The following is an 18251-nucleotide window of genomic DNA, read 5'->3' on the forward strand; positions in this document are numbered from 1 at the left end:
ATCACAAGCTGAAGGTCATGCTCTAAATGCAAGCCATGATCAACAAGTTACAAGATAAAATATCCAGAAAAACCAAGATAGAAAAATCTGAAACAAAGAAGCCAAGAATAAAGAAATCCAAGATAAAGAAATCTATGATACGAGAATCCAATTTACAGCACTACATTAGAAGATAGAGAACCAGACTCATAAAAATATGAAAGTCCCCAATATTTTTTTTTCAAAGAAAAGAAATCCAGAATAACATCATTCCAAACCACTAACAACAAATACAACAGGAACTATATGCTTCTCGTATATATATAAAATCAATCAGAGCAATGATCGGTAGAAATAGAATCATGGCACCATACACAATTTCTCATTGATTCCCAACAGGCGGAATATAACAAAATACCAGAGAAAAACAGAACCATGCAGATTATAATTCAATTAGACTAACAACACATTCATCTAACGTTAAGATCAGGGAACATTTCCTTATTTCGAACATTATTCCTTTAACTATTTCTACCATCCCAAATTCCATAATATTCCCTTCACTAAGAAAACCAGTTCATGGGGGAATTTTAATCAATACATTTCTCGACATCATACCAGGATAGATTGTTTTACCAAAATTAACTTTTTCGCTAACTGTGATGTTCCGAAAATTAAACAATCTTTCGGTCAATCAGATATCTTTCTAGCTCATGTCTGTACTTATCAACCCATTCTCAATCTCTAATCATACTTATAACCATTCCATCATTGAACTCTTTGGTTTCTCACCTGGAAACTCATTCAACATAAATCTCAGGAATTTCCCTTACAAAACACCACTTTGGTAAGGGGGGAGGGGTCGTAGGGCCTTTGACTCAACTCTCATATACAAATTTAACACAATTTTCATCATAGCAATCATATTTCAATCATGTCATTCATTTTGAGGAACTAACATTCATATTGATTTTACACTCACTTTTTAGTTATCTCATTTAAACAAGTGTACTTATACATGTATTTCAATGTTTCCTAGATAATATTACTTATTCATTCATTAAATCAGACAAGTCAAGCACATAATATCATATAAGGGCCAAACAAACATGGATAAGTATATCACAGTCTAAACTTTTATCTTACACATCATCATATACATATCATTCAATTATATATAGATCAATCCAAGCAATTTAATACATTTAATCAAGTTATACGAGCTTACCAATCATAATCATCCCAACCAATATACATGAATATTCATCTTATCAATATTTTTGATAAGTTACTCAAACACATGCATTTGTTTAAATAAATCGATCATATACATCATGGAATTATCTATTAATCATGGATAAACTCATTTCACCATGTACACATTTCATGAATCCTCATTCGTACCTTTCCAAGTTTCAGTTTGTCATGACTATACTTTACTCGAATATTTTAGCATCACATTTAACATGGTCGGTATAGCTCGGTTGGAGAGTACCTTTGTCTAAACAAAGTGGCTCTCATACGCGTCGGGAGACATCACACTATCACAGATCGGTGACATGTATAGTTGGACTTTTACACATACTAGATTAGTCCGAGAACAGACTAAACCATAGCTCTGATACCACTAAATGTAACACCCCCGTACCCGAGACCATTGCCGGAGTCAAGCATGAAGTGTTACTAAACTTAATTCATCAATTAAACAACTTAAACAACTTATTACCAACCATGCATGACAACCAAGCATATGCACATCACCAATATCAAACATAACATAAATAGCTAGATTTATAAGTCAGAATCATTAGCTCACTAAAGACCAATATATTTGGCCAAATAATAATAACACATGTTATAAAATTAGGTCCCTATACAGGCCACTCACTTGATAAATCTAGCATATGTGTTTATACTGTCAAGGTGTTGGCTTGATAGTGTGATGCTGCCTCCGACGGTCTCCAAACCTGAGCTAACCTGACAACACTATAAGAAATGGAAAGGAGGGGGGTAAGCTTTATGCTTAGTAAGTTCACATGAAATAATAATAAGCAATTTACTAACATGCTTCCCACAATAAAACTAACTCATTTGTACATTTACACATGTTTTGGTTAAGCTGTTTTCTTGAGTAATAGTCACTAAATCATTTCTATTTAGAGTTACGAAACTCTAAATTAAGATCCCTAAATTTTTCCAAAAACTAGACTCATATATATTTCCACCATAAAGTTTTCAGAATTTTTAGTCCAGCCAATAAGTACAGTTTATTATTCAAAATCTCCCCTGTTTTGCTGTTCAATAGCTTCAACCTTTCTTCACTAAAATTTATTTATCTCATAGTAAAAAAATCGGATGATGTTCTTGTTTGTTTTTATTAAAAGTAGACTCATCCAAGATTCTAGGAATATAAATTATATCCCAAAATTATTTTTTTATAGTTTTCAAAATTTTTTTCAAGTCAGAACAGGTAATATCGAATTCATTCAGACACTGTCTCACAAGAATTCAAATATCACATAATATGGAATTCTTTTGCTTCTCTTGCTTCTTTTATGTGAAAATAGACTCAATAAAATTTAATTAAATATTTTATTTGAAATTTAATTCAACTTACACAATTTTTGGTAAATTTTCAAATTCATGCACTGTTGCTGTCTAACACTGTTTTACTACTAAAGTTCACTTTTGCACAATTTCACTTAATCCCTTCCATTTTACCGAGGTTCGCTCAAATATCGAGCATATTGCTCATAAATTAAAATAAACATATACTTGCACTTATTCATCACATAATCACTTTCACATTTATTTTCACTTAATCGATTTCCCGTTGAACTCATCGGAATAATAATAGATACACAATTGCCTGGACATAATCTGGTACGCATAGTAGCCTGCACTTAGTACTACACATGCGACCAATTATCCGGTACACGTAGTAGCCTGCACTTAGTACTACACACGTGATCGAAGTTATCAGGTACGCATAGTAGCCTGCACTTAGTACTACACATGCGACCAATTATCTGGTACACGTAGTAGCCTGCACTTAGTACTACACACGTGACCTCACAATAGCTCATTTGTATCGTTTCTATTCCGAAGGTTCAATTGGGAAATTCCTCAATTTTCAACATTTTATTAGATTGTCCGTAATCAATTTAAAATCATAATTTACATCAAATAATCATTTGATAGGCAGCCAGATTTCATATGATATCAAAATATATTAACATAAAAAGAATTGATAGATTATTTTTATACGAACTTACTCGAAGTGTCGATCTCACTATCTATAGTACCAATTGTCCATTCATAGTATAATAAGACACAACTCAAATAGAAAATCAGCATTTAAGAATTTACATAACATAAAGCACATATTTCATATATCACTTGTCATGTATCATCATTTTCTTGCACTTCATGTAACATTCTTTCATGTCATATTTCCACATCACAAACACCATTCCATCAACTTTTCCAATATATTAAATCATACAATATATGCAATAATAGTAAGAAATATAATTCAAACATAACATTGCATTATTATTAGCATACGAACTTACCTCGATACAAAATATTAGCAATCGGGCCTATTCCTTGTAAACTTTGTTTTTCCCTCGATCACGACTTGAATCTCGTTTCTCTTGATCTATAATACCAAATTAGTTTATTTAATACATACATTCATCAAAACAAATTTTAATATTTAACTTTGGCAAAATTATCATTTTGCCCCTAAACTTTTGCATAATTATAGTTTTGCCCCTAGGCTCGGGAATTAAACTTCATCCCTTATTCTTATGTTTTATGACATGCTGATCATTTTTCCCTTCTATGACAACATCAAATTCTCACTCTAACATGCACTTATTACTATTAGGTATTTTTACCGATTAAGCCCTTTTACTTGTTTTCACTTAAAACCGAGTAGCACAAGTTGTCTAACATAATTTAAAACCTCATATTCTATCATAAAACACCAAAATACACAAATTTCACCTATGGGTATTTTTCCAAATACGAACCCTAGGTTGAATTATTTCTAGCATAAGCTTAATCAAGTTACCGGGATTCCAAAAACGTAAAGAACTTGAAAAACGGGGCTAGAACAAACTTACTATTGAGCTTAGAAAGCTTCAAAACCCTAGCCATGGCTTCCCCCATGCTAATTTCGGCCTCCATATGAAGAAGGTGGCCATTTTGTGTTATTTTTCCCATTTTATTTCATTTAATATACAAATGACCAAAATGCTCTTGTGACAGCCCTAAAGTGACTCTAGTCGGGAAGCAATTTCGGGACCACTAAACCGAGTCACCAAATTATTTGAACATGATATTTATGGTCTAAAATATGTGATTATGAATGTGGGAAAGTTTTAGGCTTCGATTTAGTAAATTGCATGCAAATTTAGTCAAAAGGACCTATGTGAGAAAATTTAGAAATGTGCTAGGCAAATGTAAAGTGGCCTAATAATGCATGTTGTAGAAATGGTGGGTTTGCATGTCAAATTGCCCAATATTTGAGCTAATGGCCGGCCATGCTATGAGTGGAAACATGTCACAAACATGTTATGTAGTGATGTATGTTAGGAACAATAAAATAATGAGTATGGGTAATAAAGAAATGGAAAAAGGAAAAAAAAATGTGTGTGGTTGCCTCCCCCTCCATTGCCGTGAGTGTAAGAAAGAAAACAAGAAAAAAAGTGTCCATCTTTCTTCATAGCTCTTGGCCGAATGTTCTAAGGAAGAGAGAAAAACAAGTTGTGTTCTTTGGTTTTTCTTGACCGAAAATTCAAAAGAAAGAAGGGAGGAAATGTTGAAGAGATTCGGCCATGCTTGTAGCTAGGTGAAGCTCAAGAGCTTAGGGGACCACAGTTGGATAAAGGAAAGGAAAAAGTGATCAAATAGCCGTTGAAGCCGTTCGACAACATCCGAGGTAAGTTTTCGAGTAATGGAACTTAGATTATGATTTAAGTAGATCATGTTTTAAGCAAATCAAAATCATGCTCTTTGTGTGTGGCTATTGAGCCGAAATTGCAAGTGTGAAAAGTGCCTTGTGTTTGAGTTTTGCTAATGAAAATGAAATATGAATGTGTCATGATTTATTGATAAATGTGCATGGTTATTCGAATGATGTCCGGGCTAAGTCCCGAAGGCTTTGTGCTAAGTGACTATATCCGGACTAAGATCCGAAGGCATTTGTGCGAGTTACTAAATCCGGACTAAGATCCGAAGGCATTTGTGCGAGTTACTAAATCCGGACTAAGATCCGAAGGCATTTGTGCGAGTTACTAAATCCGGGTTAAGTCCCGAATGCATTTGTACGAGTTACTATAACCGGGCTATGTCCCGAAGGCATTTGAATGAGTAGCTATATCCGGTTAAACTCCGAAGGTACGTGATTCGGGAATGAATGAACTTGCTGTAAAAAAATTTCAGTTAATACGCTTGTGAAATCCCAACAATGAGGTATGTTTCAGATGTGCTTTGAATTAGTTGAGCCCTTACAAATAAGTATTCGCCAGTTGATAAATGAGCTACCGGCCTTTGGCTAAGTTGATCTTTGTTTATGAATATAAGGGTTGGTAATGTGAAGTAAGTATGATATTGAGAATTTGTGCATATGAAATTATCTGTTTAGCTACATAAATGCTATACTTTGGTTGTGTCTAAATTCATGACTCAAACTTACTAAGCATTAAATGCTTACTCCGTTTCTTTGATTCTCTGTTTTATAGATTTTGGTTCTTCAGCTATCGGACTCGGGATTTTTGAAGTCGAAGTCGCCCACACTATCAAAGCTCCTTTTGGTATATTTTTGGTTGAACTTTGAAATGGCTTGTATAGGACTACCCTTTTGTTGTAGGTCATGTACCTTTCGGTTTTGTGTAAATTTGGATAGCCATGCGAAAATGGCTTAAGTATACTTTGGGCATGGTATTATAATCATTGTATGTTGTTCATTAAGAGGTATGGAAATGTTTGGAAACGATTAGCCATTGGGATGGTTAATCATGATCATATTTTGTGCTATTTATGTTTAAGGGCTAGTTGAATCATGGGAACTATGAAATAGGTAAAGCCTACCTTAAAGACAGATGCTGACAGCTACAGTGATGTGGATGTGAAAAATCACTAAAAATAGTAGGAATGGAATTAAATAGTGAATAAATTATGTAAACGAACCTTGACGAGTCTATTTTCATAGGAGAGTAACGAAATGATCATATGGACAGTATGTTAAGAGATATTTAAGTTTTCGTTAGACAAGGCCAGAACGATTTCTGGAGTCCCTGTTCCGACTTTGGAAATTCATTATAAATTGACCAGAGATAATTAGAAGTCATGCCATATATGTACAGATTCCTTTTTGAGTCTAGTTTCCATAGAAAGAAACAGTATCAGTATTGAATCCCTGTACAGGGAGATATCCAAATAGTAATGCAGGAAGGTCAGTGTAGTCGCACCCTGTAACAGGGGAGAATTTAACTAAGAAACTGTACTAATTGGCCTGACCAAAAATTCTATAAAAAAATTTGTATATGCATATATGAGTCTAGTTTTAGGGAAAAATCATGAAACTGATTTCTGAGTTGTGGAACTCAAGATATGATTTTTAAGGTGACAGTGACACAGTTAGCCGGCTGTCTGGAAATTTTTAAAATGAACTGTGCAAGTAAATGGATTAAGCCCGTTAACCCCTCGTGTCCGACTCCGGCGACGGTCTCGGGTACGGGGTGTTACAGTTTTATTGGTATCAGAGCTACGGTTTAGTCGATTCTAGGACTACCGTAATGCGTTTGGGTCCAGCTATACATGCCATTTTATGTGATTATTTGATAGAGTGGTGATTTCTGACATTTGCAAATGTGTTTATTTATAGTAATGGATCCCGATCCCGACCGAACGGTAGCTAATGATCTTGAGAGTGTAGCGCTTGCTCCCAAGACAAGGGACAGCGCATGGACTCTCAACCTAATGCTAGCAATCCAAATGATGAAGCTAGACAAGCTTTCTATAGCGTGATGAATGATTGGTTCAACCAATACATTCGAACTAATACGGCTGTTTCACAACCTCCATTCCCAACAAACACAACCCCCGCACCTACAATGCCTCCGGTAACTGACCAAATAAGGTCAAATAAGCCTCCAGTTGATAGAATCCGAAAACACGAGGCTACTGAATTTAAGGCTACGGATAGCGATGATGCCGAGCAAGCTGAATTTTGGTTGGACAACACTATTCGGGTACTCGATGAGCTATCTTGCACACCCGATGAGTGCCTAATGTAACACCCCAATCCCGTGACCGTTACCGGAAATCGAATACGAGGTGTTACCGAGCTTACTTCATTTATTTCCCCCTATTTATTTTTTTGTTCCGAGCAAGTGGCTAATCAGATCGTAGTCGCTTTAAAAATCATATCTTGAGTTCTGGAACTCGAAATCCAATTCTGTAAATTTTATCCGAAACAATACTCATATATCTATATGGGGGAAATTTTGTAGAATTTTTAGTTGGGCCAATTAGTACATTTTATTCATTAAATTCTCCCCTGTTTCAAGGTTCGACTACACTGATCTCTATACCTTACGATTTAAATATCTCCCTGTAAAGGGCTTCAATGCCTATGCCGTTTGTCTCTAATGAAATTAGACTCGATAAGGAATCTGTACATATAAGGCATGACCTCTAATTATCTCGATAAAATTTACAGTGAATTTTCTAAGTCGAAATAGGGGATCCAGAAATTGCTCTGGACCTGTTTCACAAGAAATTAATTATCTCCTAACATACAGCTCATATGGTAGTTTCGTTTCTTCCATATGGAAATAGACTCATCAAGCTTAGATTACATAATTTATTCATTATTTAATTCCATTTATACTATTTTTAGTGATTTTTCAATCTCACATCACTGCTGCTGTCAGCATCTGTTACTAAAGCAAACTATGCCTATTTCATGATTTTTCCTTGATGTAACTAATAATTCATCATACATATTACAAATTATGACCATGACTAGCTATGCCAAAGGTTAATCATCACCGAGCATCTCCCTACTACACTATTACCAAATCATGAATTTAACACCGAAAATAATCAGCCATGACATATGGCATAATAATCGAGTAGGCCTCAACCAATACTCAACCAAAACCGAATTACCAAGACTTGTGTCCAAACATCATAGAACCAAATCCAACCGAACATTATGCCATTTTCGCATGGCTAAAGTTTACATACCAAATTTCAACAAAACATAATAGCCTATACATGCCGAAATGTTCTCCTAGACCAACTAAAAAGAAGATACCAAAAGTTGCTAGCCGGTGTGATGACTTCGATGACGGTCCCGAGTACGCAAAAAGTCGAGTCCAAGAAACCTAAAATAGGTGACAAGCAAACACCGAATGAGTATATAACTCAGTAAGTCATAAGCATTACACTACCATCCATTGATAAAATTTTCACAAGAGGAAACAACGAAATGAGGCTAAGTACTCCATCCATACCGAACTATGCCATAGTTTCTTAGAACTTACGATTCAATCTCATTCCAAGTCCTACCTTGACATTTCATACGCTATTCAATAGAGTAATTGAGGCATTTCCATACATCATTTTATTTTCGTTACAATCATACAACTAAACGAACTTTCACCTATTCCATGATGAACCTTATGTACGTGACTTCAATTATAATCATCACATAGGTTCAAATCTTACCGCGCTCAACTCCAAATATAAACATAGCACCTATTAGCCATGAACTCAAGGTACTTACCCTTTCCGCTGTCCAAAATTGACTCGGTAAGGTCGCACCTTAATGTAAATAATCTATAGAAAATACATAGTGGGTTCGCACATAGTGCTTAATAATCACCAGCACACACTTAGTGCCATATACTTTAAACTCGCACACTTAGTGCCATGCATTTCAAGTCAGACACTTAGTGCCATGCATTTCAAGCTCGCACACTCAAGGCCAATCTCTCAACCATGAACACTTATTGCCCGCACACTTAGTGCCAAAACCAGCCACTCTATACGCTTCACTTCTTTTTTACATTCGACAATTTCATCTCTACATACATATACATTTGTATACATTTCACCTCATTAAACACAATTGCATAGGTATTACGATCATTTAAATCAATACCAAATATATGCTTAATGACTTACCTTGTGTTGGGTAGAACGGTTCCAACTCGGCTATTCGATTGTTTTCTCCTTTCCTTTATCCGATTTAGTTCCCCTTTGCTCTTGAGCTTAATTTAACAATTAAATTGATTTAATCATTTTGAATATCAAAGAGAAATTCAAGGTACTCAACCCTTATTTTTAATAATAAGACCAACCATACACCTATAATAACATCCAATTCATTAATTATTTTAGCACACGCATGGCACATAAGGTTAACTAAAGCTACATTCACTTATAAGATAGCACCCTTAATGAGCTCATACCATGACTATACCTAACCGAATTCAAATAGAGAATTTAGTACAATTACACATTCTTACTAATGTATAATTCTAGCATGCTTTAATATTTTATACACCTCATTCGCCCTAACCATTCACTTAACTTATATGTACAAATTCCATCTCAAAATTAAGAGTTGCAACTACAATTAGGTTACAACAATGCCCATCAATGACCGAATGCTTAAGCACAACTATACTAAAATTTATCCAACATCGTTTTAATTTGCCCTTCACTATTTTTTTCTAATCATCAAATACAAAGTGATTTACATATATATATTAAACTAACCTTGCTAGCACACAATATTCCTTAACCGAATGTCATAAACCCAAGCCACACATTTTGTTCATTAAGACCCTTCAATGACCACATTCGGTACCCCCCCTTATGAACAAACCAATTTCACCCTTCAAGAAAAAGTATATGTACCAAGAGCTTCAAACTACTTGGCCGAATATCAAACCTCCAAACAACCAAACTTAATCCATGGAATGAGTAGAACTTGAACTAATCACCTTATTTATACCTAAATTTCCAAGAATTTCAAAGTGCTTACCTCTTCCTAAGCATCATCCAAGCCGAATCATCAACAAAAGAATTCCTTTCTTCTTCCTCCCTTAAGTCACGGCAATGGAGAAGAAAGATGAGCATTCCTTCATTTTTTTCATTTTTACCTTCTTTTACTAACAATATTTTATCTCCAATAACCCAATTTCTTATTATAATATCTAATTAACATATATATTGCCCATCAACAATCCATCTTGGCCTACCACTACAAAGGAATTGGGGAATTTGACATGCAAGTCCACCCTTGTGTCATCATGCATTAACAAGCCATTTAAAATTAGCCTATCATATTTCACCATGTCTCATATTGATCCCTATTTAATAATTTCTCATGCAATTGGAAAAATTAGAGAATGAAACTTCCACATACTCATGTACACACATAATAAGCATAGAATATAGCAATTAATTATTTTTATGACTCAGTTTTGTGGTCCCGAAACCACTTTCCGACTAGGGTCACATTAGGGCTGTCACACCTAAAGTGTACTATCTCCTTGCTACGTGATTACGCCTACTATTGGTGGAATACGTTGACTTCATTGCCCCAGAGAGCAAGTAACTTGGGAGTTCTTCCAAACCGAGTTTGAAAGAAGTATATCGTCGAGATTCATTGACCAAAAGCGGAAGGAATTTCTTGAACTCAAACAAGGTTCCATGTCGGTTCACCGACTATGAACGAAAATTTGTAAGGCTTAGCAGACGCGACGAGAATGCATTTCCTCGGAAGTCAGAATGTAAACGTTTGAGGATGGATGAATGATGATATAAAGTCGTATGTTGGCATCTTGGAAATCCGAGAATTTGTGGTACTTGTTGAGCGAGCTTGCAAAGCCGAGGAGCTCGGTATGGAGAAAAGAAAAGCTGATATGGGAGCAAGGGAGTTTCGTAAGAGGTTTTCGGGGAAGCCCTTCCCACAGTCATCGAAGAAATTTAGAGATGGCTTAGGCCGATCTAGAGACACTACCGGCCTTTCTAGACGAGATTGCTATCGACCCCCTGTGAGCACACGAGTCACTTCGATCGCCGATGTTGGAAATGACACGAGCGGAATGCCGATGTGTGGTAAATGGCATTGGGAGTTGTAGGTTCCATGACCGCTCCTGTTACAAGTGCGGGTCAGTTGACTACTTCATTAAAGATTGCCCGAGGTTGTCTGAACAGAATACAAATCAGAGTGGGAAACCGGGTGCTACCACTACTCGAGGTAGACCATCTAGAAATACGGGCAATGCTAGTGGTGGTCAGGGAGGATCTAGGGATGCTACGACCAGATCTGAGGCTCGTGCTCCTGCTAGGGCTTATGCTATAAGCGCACGCGAGGATGCTTCCGCGCCAGATGTTATTACCGGTACTTTTACTCTCTTTGATACTAATGTGATTGCTTTGATTGACCCTGGTTCTACTCATTCTTATATATGTGAAACCTTAGCATCCAAGAAGACTTTACCTATTGAGTCTCATCGAGTTCATAATCCGGTGTCAAATCCTTGGGTCGTTACGTGCTTGTCGACAAAGTGTGTAAGAAATGCCCCCTAGTAATTCGAGGTTCCTGTTTTCCGGCGGACTTGATGCTTTTGCTGTTTGATGAATTTGATGTTATTCTTGGTTTGGATTGGTTGACTGTGCATGATGCGATTGTGAATTGCAAAAACAAGATTATTGATTTGAGGTGCGCAAATGACAAGATAATCCGAGTTGAGTCTACGGACTTAAAGGGGTTGCCAGTTATAATATCAGCAATGTTGGCCCAGAAATATGTAAGAAAGGGGTGCGAAGCATACCTTGCGTATGTACTTGATGACAAGGAATTGAAAAAGAAACCCGAATCTGTGCCGGTGGTTTGTGAATACCCGGATTTTTTCCCAAAGAATTACCGGGTTTACCACTTGTTCGGGAAGTAGAGTTTGGTATTGAGCTTGTACTTGGGACTACGCCAATTTCGATAGCTCCGTATCGTATGGCACCAACTGAGTTAAAAGAATTGAAAGCTCGGTTGCAAGAGTTGACGGATAGAGGTTTCGCCGACCAAGTTTATCACCTTGGGGTGCACCAAGATTGTTTGTGAAAAGAAGGACGGAACCATGAGGTTGTGCATTGACTATCTTCATTGAATAAAGTGACGATAAAGAATAAATATCTGTTACCGCGTATTGATGACTTGTTTGATCAACTAAAGGGAGCCTCAGTGTTTTCAAAGATAGATTTGAGATCGGGGTATTACTAGTTGCGAATTCGAGATTCGGATATACCCAAAACTGCTTTCAGAACGAGATACAGCCACTACGAGTTCTTAGTGATGCCGTTTGGGCTCACTAATGCCCCTGCGGTATTTATGGATTTGATGAATCGGATCTTCAGACAGTATTTGGAGCGGTTTGTAGTTGTGTTTATTGATGACATCTTGGTCTATTCAAGAGATAAGACCGAACATGCCGAGCACCTGAGATTAGTGTTGGAAATTTTACGAGATAAGCAGTTATATGCTAAGTTCAGTAACTGTGAGTTCTGGTTAAGAGAGGTTAGCTTCTTGGGTCATGTGGTATCCGCGATCGGGTATTCGAGTGGACCGAGCAAAATTTCAGCCATACTTAACTGGAAGCCTCCAGAAATATTACTTGAGGTTCGGAGCTTTTTGGGACTTGCTTACTACCGACGGTTTGTAAAAGGTTTCTCAATGATAGCCACACCAATGACGGCTACTTCAAAAAGATGTTAAGTTGAATGGACGGAAAAATGTCGAAAAGTTTTGATCAATCGAAAACTTATTTGATGAAGCTCAATTTTAGTGCGACCGAATCGGGCAAAGAGTTTGTCATCTATAGTGACGCCTCCTACTTGGGTTAGGTTGCGTATTGATGCAAGAAGGTCGAGTTGTGGCCTATGCGTCGAGACAATTAAAGCCACATGAGAAAAATTATCCGACCCATGATCTCGAATTAGCTGTCATCGTATTCGCCTTGAAAATATGGCGACATTACTTATTTGGTGAGAAGTGCCATGTATTTTCGGATCACAAAAGTCTCAAATATTTTATGACTCAAAGAGACTTGAATCTGCGACAAAGGCGTTGGCTTGAGTTGTTGAAAGATTATGAGCTAGTCATTGATTATCACCCGGGAAAGGCTAATGTGGTTGCGGACGCCTTAAGCGAAAATCACCGTTTGCTTTACGACGATGAATGTACACTTATGCATTTTTACCCGATAATGTGTTAGTAGCTGAATTAAAGGCCAAACCTTTATTGATTCATCAAATTCGTGAAGCTCAGAAAGTCGATGAGGAATTGGTTGCAAAACGGGCTGAATGTGTTCCGAATATGGAATCAGAATTTCAAATTGATGATGACGATTGTTTGAGGTTCAGAAGTCGTTTGTGCGTACCAAGAAATTCAGAACTCATTTCGATGATTCTGAACGAAGCTTATTGTAGCCGAATGTCAATTCACCCGGGGAGTACGAAAATGTACAATGATCTGAGACGCCAGTTTTGGTGGCGTGGCATGAAACGAGACATTTCCGATTTTGTATCGAAGTGTTTAATATGTCAACAAGTGAAGGCGGAACATCAAGTGCCTACGAGTTTACTTCAGCCGATCATGATACCTGAATGGAAATGGGATCGAGTCACGATGGATTTTGTATCTGGGTTGCCAGTATTGGCAAGTAAGAAAGATGCGATTTGGGTTGTTGTTGATAGACTAACTAAGTCGGCTCATTTTATTCCCGTACGTACGGATTTTTCATTGGATTAACTAGCTGAATTGTATGTTTCTCAGATTGTGAGATTACACGGGGTACCGATTTCTATTGTGTCGGATAGAGATCTGAGATTTACCTCACGATTTTGGAAGAAATTGCAAGAAGCTTTGGGTACCAAGTTGCATTTTAGCACCGCTTTTCACCCCCAAACCGATGGTCAATCTAAGCGGATAATTCAAATACTCGAGGATATGTTGAGATGCTGCATCCTTGAGTTTAGTGGTTCATGGGAACGGTATTTACCTTTGATTGAATTCGCTTACAACAATAGTTTTCAATCAAGTATTAAGATGGCACCTTACGAGGCTTTGTACGGTCGTAAATGCCGTACACCATTGTTTTGGACCGAGCTCGGTGAGAGTAAAATTTTCGGAGTGGATTTGATTAAAGATGCTGAACAGAAAGTAAGAATAATTCGTGAAAGTCTGAAGGTAGCATCAGATCGTCAAAAGTCGTATGCGGATTTAAAACGAAGAGATATTGAGTATCAGGTGGGAGACAAAGTGTTTCTTAAGGTCTCACCTTGGAAAAAGATACTCAGATTTGGCCGTAAGGGCAAACTGAGTCCGAGGTTCATCGGGCCATATGAGATATCCGGACGAGTCGGTCCAGTTGCGTATAGATTGATTTTGCCCCCTGAACTTGAAAGGATTGACGACGCCTTTCATGTTTCGATGCTTCGACGTTATAGATCCGATCCGTCACACGTGATTAATCCATCAGAGGTTGAAATTCAACCCGATATGAGTTATGAAGAAGAACCGATTCGCATCCTAGCTCGTGAAGTGAAGGAGTTGCGAAACAAAAGGGTTCCGTTAGTAAAAGTGTTATGGCTCAAACATGGAATCGAAGAAGCTACTTGGGAACCTGAGAACTCTATGAAAGAGCGATACCCAAACACATTTCTGGTAAGATTTTCGGGGCGAAAATTTCTTAAGTGGGGGAGAGTTGTGACAGCCCTAAAGTGACTCTAGTCGAGAAGCGGTTTCGGGACCGCTAAACCGAGTCACCAAATTATTTGAACATGATATTTATGGTCTAAAATATGTGATTATGAATGTGTGAAAGTTTTAGGCTTCGATTTAGTAAATTGCATGCGAATTTAGTCAAAAGGACCTATGTGAGAAAATTTAGAAATGTGCTAGGCAAATGTAAAGTGGCCTAATAATGCATGTTGTAGAAATGGTCGGTTTGCATGTCAAATTGCCCAATATTTGAGCTAATGGCCGGCCATGCTATGAGTGGAAACATGTCACAAACATGTTATGTAGTGATGCATGTTAGGAACAATAAAATAATGAGTATGGGTAATAAAGAAATGGAAAAAGGAAAAAAAAAATGTGTGTGGTTGCCCCCCCCATTGCCGTGAGTGTAAGAAAGAAAACAAGAAAAAAAAGTGTCCATCTTTCTTCATAGCTCTTGGCCGAATGTTCTAAGGAAGAGAGAAAAACAAGTTGTGTTCTTTGGTTTTTCTTGACCGAAAATTCAAAAGAAAGAAGGGAGGAAATGTTAAAGAGATTCGGCCATGCTTGTAGCTAGGTGAAGCTCAAGAGCTTAGGGGACCACAGTTGGATAAGGGAAAGGAAAAAGTGATCGAATAGCCATTGAAGCCGTTCGACAACATCCGAGGTAAGTTTTCGAGTAATGGAACTTAGATTATGATTTGATTAGATCATGTTTTAAGCAAATCAAAATCATGCTCTTTGTGTGTGGCTATTGAGCCGAAATTGCAAGTGTGAAAAGTGCCTTGTGTTTGAGTTTTGCTAATGAAAATGAAATACGAATGTGTCATGATTTATTGATAAATGTGCATGGTTATTCGAATGATGTCAGGCTAAGTCCCGAAGGCTTTGTGCTAAGTGACTATATCCGGACTAAGATCCAAGGCATTTGTGCGAGTTACTAAATCCGACTAAGATCCGAAGGCATTTGTGCGAGTTACTAAATCCGGGTTAAGTCCGAAGGCATTTGTGCGAGTTACTATAATCGGGCTATGTCCCAAGGCATTTGAACAGTAGCTATATCCGGTTAAACTCGAAGGTGCGTGATTCGGAATGAATGAACTTGCTGTAAAAAATTTCAGTTAATACGCTTGTGAAATCCCAACAATGAGGTATGTTTCAGTATGTGCTTTGAATTAGTTGAGCCCTTACAAATAAATATTCGCTCGCTTGATAAATGAGCTACCGGCCTTTGGCTAAGTTGATCTTTGTGTATGAATATAAGGGTTGGTAATGTGAAGTAAGTATGATATTGAGAATTTGTGCATATGAAATTATCTGTTTAGCTACATAAATGCTATACTTTGGTTGTGTCTAAATTCATGACTCAAACTTACTAAGCATTAAATGCTTACTCCGTTTCTTTGATTCTCTGTTTTATAGATTTTGGTTCTTCAGCTATCGGACTCGGGATTTTTGAAGTCGAAGTCGCCCACACTATCAAAGCTCCTTTTGGTATATTTTTGGTTGAACTTTGAAATGGCATGTATAGGACTACCCTTTTGTTGTAGGTCATGTACCTTTCGGTTTTGTGTAAATTTGGATAGCCATGCGAAAATGGCTTAAGTATACTTTGGGCATGGTATTATAATCATTTTATATTGTTCATTAAGAGGTATGGAAATGTTTGGAAACGATTAGCCATTGGGATGGTTAATCATGATCATATTTTGTGCTATTTATGTTTAAGGGCTAGTTGAATCATAGTAACTATGAAATAGGTAAAGCCTACCTTAAAGACAGATGCTGACAGCTGCAGTGACGTGGATGTGAAAAATCACTAAAAATAGTAGGAATGGAATTAAATAGTAAATAAATTATTTAAACGAACCTTGACAAGTCTATTTTCATAGGAGAGTAACGAAAAGATCATATGAACAGTATGTTAAGAGATATTTAAGTTTTCGTGAGACAGGGCCAGAACGGTTTCTGGAGTCCCTGTTCCGACTTTGGAAATTCATTATAAATTTACCAGAGATAATTAGAAGTCATGCGATATATGTACAGATTCCTTTTCGAGTCTAGTTTCCGTAGAAACAAACGGTATCAGTATTGAAGCCGTGTACAGGGAGATATCCAAATCGTAATGCAGGAAGGTCAGTGTAGTCGCACCCTGTAACAGGGGAGACTTTAACTAATAAACTGTACTAATTGGCCCGACCAAAAATTCTAGAAAAAAATTTGCAGATGCATATATGAGTCTAGTTTTAGGGAAAAATCACGAAACTGATTTCCGAGTTGTGGAACTCAAGATATGATTTTTAAGGTGACAGTGACACAGTTAGCCGGCTGTCTGGAAATTTTTAAAATGAACTGTGCAAGTAAGTGGATTAAGCCCGTTAACCCCTCGTGTCCGACTCCGGCGACGGTCTCGGGTACGGGGTGTTACAGGTCTTACTACTAAACTTTCTAAAAAATTCCATCCATGTCCAATTTTTGTCCACAAACTTCAAAATGGTCAAATTTCCATTTAAGAACCTTTGATTTAAAAACTCATAACAAATAAACACTTCTAACATGTAAAACTCAACTTTTGCACTTTTTATAATTTAGTCCTTTTGACCAAATTGAGTGCCCAAACGTCGAAATTTTTCAACGAAATTTTCACGAAATCATTCCGTGAAATCGTAGACCATAAAAATATAATAAAAATAAAATTTTCCTCGTCGAATTTGTGGTCTCGAAACCACTGTTTCGACTACCCAAAATTAGGATGTTACACTTAGGTTTAACCCACTCACTCCATAAAAGTCTACCTTCATATTTAACCCTTAGTGAACCTCCTTGAGCCTAACAAGCCATTCATTGGTTTACCTTCAATATTAACCCATAACCCATTATTGTTGAAATCCCCTCAACTAATTTGATCCATATTTTTGTTGAGATTCGATTTGAATAAATTGCTTAGCTATGTTTAGAAAAGTTCTAAAATACTTGATTTGTTCTTAAAAAAAAAACGATGTTGCTGCAATTGAGATTTGTCGTCTAGCATATGACGAAATGATGTAATGCTCGGATTAAAATGATGTTATCCATGAAGAAAAGCTCAATTCTAGGATCATTTAATTAGGAATGTAATTTGTCAGTTTTAGTATTTTTCTAGTTAGGTAATTTTTCAATTCAATCTCGATTCTAACCTTCTCTTTCAGCTTGTGACCACACCTCCAAACCAATGCCACGTTACAACCCTTTAAAGACAATTTTATTGATGTATCTTCTCAATATATAGTGGTGGAGATTTGATTTTCATGCAAGACTACGGTAATAACTTTTCATATTGACTGATGAGTGCTAACTTTGTTATCGTTAAACACCTCGAGTGATTTGAGTGAATCTTCAGTGAGAAAATGGGTCAACATGGGAAATCAACACGGCCTGGATTTCCCCACACAGGTAGACCACATACCCGTGTCTATTTAGCAGACTC

This window comes from Gossypium arboreum, chromosome 12 (genome assembly GCF_025698485.1).
Source record: "Gossypium arboreum isolate Shixiya-1 chromosome 12, ASM2569848v2, whole genome shotgun sequence".
Lineage (NCBI taxonomy): Eukaryota > Viridiplantae > Streptophyta > Magnoliopsida > Malvales > Malvaceae > Gossypium > Gossypium arboreum.